Below are 5,540 nucleotides of genomic sequence, written 5' to 3' on the forward strand. Positions count from 1 at the left end.
TTGATCTCCTTGCTACGCAGTCTATGAAAGGCCCATTGCCAAAGCGACACCACTACTACGTTAGCAACTACAAGGGCTTCCCCCCGATGCCAACAGTGTAGGATTTCAATAACGACGCGAAGAGAGCACCTACAAGCTTCCGGGTGAGTTTTCTTGCAAACCGGGTGTCCATTTGGTGACTTCTTTGTACCTATGGGTTCATGGAAAGTAGGACTACACGTTATGACCATACACCACGAAAAATGGTAACTTTTATTTTGCTACCTATCTTTATACGTGATTGTCACAAGGGGTGGTTGGAGGTGGGTTATCCAGTCATAGTCCATAGGATAGTGATCTCAAGGCAAGGAGAGTATACCTTATGAGTTTTGTGATGTTTCAAATGCATTTGACTTAGATTTGGTGAGCATTAGTGTTGTAGTTTGGATTGTCTTCACTAGTGCGATCTTTGACCCGATTTCCTTATAGTGATTGTCTTACAAGGTCGCAAAGTAGGTTCATAACCCTCTTCTTGTTTCCATGCGCCTACGGGTTAAGCTTCATCCTCAGCCGACATAGGGTTGTTGGTTTTGTTCTCGCTATGCTAGCGTCTGCTTGCGACGTACCCGCCAACATTGGCGCCGCTTGCCGGGGAACGAAGCCTTAGGTAGGTGACCTTAGACTAATCCTATAGGTAAGAGTTCCTCTGGTTTACCATATTATTCCTTCTATCTTAGTTTAGTTAGGACCTATAGAGAGGTGCTAGGAAGCATGTGTCTTGCCTTGGTCACCCGTGTTGATCGTTTTAGTTTAGAAATGTGTTAGTTTGGGAGTTAAAGTGGTTGAGGATGTTATAGAAATGATATTTTATGATTTATTACAGCTGACAGGTGGAAAAGACTAGACCCAGCTTGGCCTATGAAAATGTATTTGTATATCATGTACATTTTATTATTCAAGTGCTCTTTTATGAGCTTTGGCCAATTATGACCGGCCAACCAGTTTGTAACCAATTTGACCATTCAAGAAATCTATATAACAAATATGTGCAAGAGGGAAATGGTCACTCTTGCACGGGAGGAGATTGCACCCAGTTTCGGTGTACTTCTTCTCCCCTCTCCCCTCTTCTCTCTCGCCGTGCCAGCGTAGCACTCCGCTCTAGGAGGTGCGCCTGCACGTGCTCTCTCGTTCTATCACGCTCTCTTTCTCTCTCTACTCGTGTACAACGTGGATTAGGCGTCGTGTGATTCGAGGTATGCAAATTTAGTCGTTTATGTCTCGCTATGTGCTATTTTCATGTATTTTGTAGGGCAATCATGTCCTCCCGCTTGCAGCAGTGATATCAGAGCTGAGGCTATGCTTCAGAGATTTCATATTCGGATAACCAAAAGCTAAGTGCTCTTGTTTTCTTTTGGTTTTCAAAATTTATACATCTATGTTCTTGTCCTATATTATTTTTTTCATGAAAAATCTGGTTTTAATCCTCCGTTAATTTGCACTTAGTGGAAGATATCTAAATAAGACAGTAGAAATGACAATTTTATACTATGAGCAAGTTTACACAATATTAACGTATATATATATATTAATAGCGCGATAAATATCGTCATAGGATCTGTATAGCCGACGAAGAAGAAGAGTACTAAGAGAAGGATTGGAGGTGTTCTGTCATAGGAAGGAGCGGGAATTAAAAGTAACATAAAATTCTAGCATGTTCGCAATTTGTCATGGAAACCTAGGCCCGAAATTTATAATTAACAAGGATATATATATATATTTAAAAAAAACGTAGGTGACTTGCAAATGCATGACATCGCGAGCAGCAGGGTAGACCGAGCTCGCGTGCAGCATCGCGGATAGAGCCAGGCAGTTTCAACTCTCTCCCTCTCTCTCTTGCATATCAGCGCTAAGCTCATGCAGTCTCTCTCTCTGTCTCTCTCCTGCGGTGATGATCTATGCATGCGCCCACCTACTGAAATTTCTCTCTCTCTCTCTCTCTCAGCACGCTTTCGTGTGCCATAGCTAGCCATCAGTGCATCCTCGTGTACGACACACTCGCCTTGTTGTGCCTGTCTTTGTCCTTAACTGGAACCAAGAGAGCAGCTTACCCCACTTGTTTCAAACGCAAGTTCACGCGGGTTGCATGCAGCTGTTACGCACAAGAAGTAATGACTGGTGGAAAATTTTTTGTTTTTGTTTTTTTTTTCCTCACTCGTTTCTTGCATAGCAAACTGTGGTGCAAGTGATGGGTGCTCTCATACCCACACAAAGTGAGCGTAACTCACCTGCTTGCTCTCACCCACCACCCATGCTCACATGTATAAGCTGCCATGCAGGCTTGGAGCCACAGAATCTCTCTCTCTCTCTCTCTCTCTCTCTCTCTCTCTCTCTCTCTCTCTCTCTCTCTCTCTCTCTCTCTCTCTGCGCCACCATTTCTCTCTCTCTCTCTCTCTCGCATTCCAACCTCAGTTTAATTATCCCTCTCTCTCTTACACACACTGCACTGCCAACCGCCATGCAGCCTGACATAAACATATTATGTGCAGTACTGATTTCTCTCTCTTAATTCCCACCAACCAACTAATCCTCCCTCTCCTCCCGGCCACAACAACCATGCGACATTGAGCATCTTTGATTTTTTTTTTCTTTTTTCCCTCTCAATTGCCTTGATGGCAAACCCATTTCCAACAACAGGGCTAACTTCAACCTTGTCTCCTTTCTTGAGGTCACATAAGAAGTCGGCAGTCTGGCCCTTTACATTCTTGATGAGAAACTTGAGCGATCCAGAGCCTACAGTACTTGGGGGGGATGCAATCGACATGTACGCAGGTTGTCTACCACTGCCAGCAACTCGAAGATGCACATAGTGGCCGGGCGAGTGTGGCCTTTGATGAGAGCAAGGCTAGCACTGATGTCGAGCACGATAGAGTAGATTTGTTCAATTGATAGTTCGATGCTAGTGAGAGGAGCCTCGACGAAGGATATGTCAAGGGTGTATGCGACACCAACATGCGTTCTTTTGGGAGGGTAGCAGCGGTGGCGGACTTGAAAGCTCTGCTGCAAAGAATGCCGATGGCAAGCAAGAGAAGAATTAGGGTTGATGAAGCGAGCCACGCGGGTGGCTACGCAAGCCATGGATACCTTTGCCACCCACATCTTGAACTACAGAGGAGAATTGCACGCTCTATCCACGAGAAGAGGTAATCTACGATATCTCTTCATGGACTCTCACTATCTTCCTCGCCCTCGCGACTCTCTATGAAGCCAACTAAATGCTAAGAACAGGCTAATTAGCCTTATCAAAACTCTCTCTCTCTCTCTCTCTCTCTCTCTCTCTCTCTCTCTCTCTCTCTCTCTCTCTCTCTCTCTCTCTCTCCCCCGCGTTGACTTGGTACAGAAGCAGACCTCGACAAAGATTTTCCAAACTCTCAGCGACAACAGGCCGCTATCGGGCATCCTCGAGCAGTGACAACGACGACGGTGATGATGATTTCAGCCTGAAGATTTTTTTAATTATTTTTTTATTTTAATTTTTTTACTTTACTTCATTTTATTTTGTATCCAGAAATTGTATTAAATCCATAAAGGTTGTCTGAGCTTGGTCCCATAGGACTTTGAAGACGCGTAATGTAACATTTCATTTTGCTATCCTCTTCCCCCTCCCACTATGACTCCTTCCGACGATAGACATTGAGGATGCTCTTCGATGCCCACGGCAATACTTTCTCCAATGTCGGAGACCCACACACATTGTCGACGACAATATTGCTTTTCATCACAACTTTAGGCTATGGCTACTATGGCTAATGAAATATCTCTATAATGTGACCAATATCTCTGATATATGTTGTTTTTCAGTAAGGGTTTTCTTCACATTCTCTTTATTTGGCATAAAGGTTGCCCAGCTAAATCAATTTTTCCTTTAGAGCTCAAAATATGAAACCGGAATTAGAAGACATAAATAATTCAAATTTCCCTTCGCACTTGAACCAAATGGCTCGTGTAGCCCATAACTCTTAAACAAAATTTGGTTTGAAAACATAGCTGTATAATAATATATATATTTATTCATTTTATTTTTCTTAATGAATGCTCTCTAGCACATATGATGGTTCCATTGTTCATAAAAATATTTCCAGAAAAGCACGATAAGCTACCAACTAATTGCCTTCCTAAGAGAAAGGTAATAGACCATGAAATTAGTGGTACTTAACCACTTGCATATTTCTAGAGTTTCTCATGAATATCGATGTTCCATACTTCAGTGTCTTGTGAATTTTAAACTCTACCTGGCTCAATGTAAACAATAATTTACTTCTCATGAGTCATGTGCCTCTTAACTTATTTTGATACTATCCTGCCCTACATTGTCACCAATTATCAAGTATAAACACAAAAATCTCTCTCTCATCTTTATTTGCAGATCCCAACATTTTCAATTGTTTTTAGTGCTTTGTTTTTTTTCTAGAAAAGTTATGCAGATAAATCTAACTATAATGGTCTCATATCAAAATCCAAGTATGACACTCTTGAATGCATTATGATTAATACCCCTCTTGAAACATTATTACAATGCCAATGCAACTTTCTATTATTTGTGCCTATTCCCCCCCCACACACATTGGTATATACATGTTCAAAAATAGTATACACTCCTTGTATGTACATGAAATACATTCCTCTTTTCATATTTCATTTCTCGGCATTGTGTTCTAAGGGGCATACTCAAACATGACTTCTAATGGTATTGAAAGGAAATTTTTACTGACCTCACTTGTCCATAAGCTATGCAGCTACTCATCCGAGCTAAGGTGCTTTGGGATACTAGAAAAATTGTTTGTAAGTACTTTGTCACATAAGCATACTCCAATTTTGTGTCAAACAGGTAGTAGATGTTTTGTTTTTTATGCCTTGTCTAGTCGATTGGTCATAAGCACATAGATTCGCCAATTTAGGCAGTGTGTAGATACTCATCTTGGTGCAGATTCGTCGATTTAGGCAGCACATTGAACATTACAGTTTCATGATTTTTAAACAATATCAAATGCAGATTCACCGATTTAGGCAGCATTAGGGTAGATTTGCCGATTTAGGTAGCACATCAGGTGTAGATTCACCGATTTAGGCAACACGGATCACAAAATCATGCTGCAGTGACTGGCCACCACTGCAACTGGTATGATTTTGTTACCCGAGTACATAATGAAAGTGATTTGGATTTGGACTTATATTATGAAATTGGAATTGGATTGGGATTTAGTATCTGGTGATTATTATGATAGTGTTTATGTGATGAGACTTGACATTATGAGATTGATGATGAGAGTGACCAATGATATCCTGATTCATCAGGGTATGACATATACTGCTTATTCTAGTGGTATGGGACACTAGAATAGGTAGTATGTGGATGGCGGCATGCATAAGCTAATGTCGTTTAGTTTCATAAATTTTTCTTTTATTATGTGATGTTTTTGACACAACATACTAATCACTGTTTTTGACAAGTATTGTTTGCAGATTTTTATATTCGCAACTGAGGACAGTTGCTTTCCAACGGA

At 41.2% G+C, this 5,540-nt stretch overlaps 1 pseudogene; it reads right to left on the minus strand.

Annotated features, from left to right (window-relative positions):
- Positions 1–2,515: 2,515 nt before the first annotated feature.
- On the minus strand, positions 2,516–3,114 carry LOC147444515 (uncharacterized; annotated as a pseudogene).
- Positions 3,115–5,540: the final 2,426 nt, after the last annotated feature.

The sequence above is a fragment of the Adiantum capillus-veneris genome, chromosome 13, assembly GCF_014529385.1.
Source record: "Adiantum capillus-veneris isolate H3 chromosome 13, ASM1452938v2, whole genome shotgun sequence".
In the NCBI taxonomy this organism is placed as follows: Eukaryota; Viridiplantae; Streptophyta; class Polypodiopsida; order Polypodiales; family Pteridaceae; genus Adiantum; species Adiantum capillus-veneris.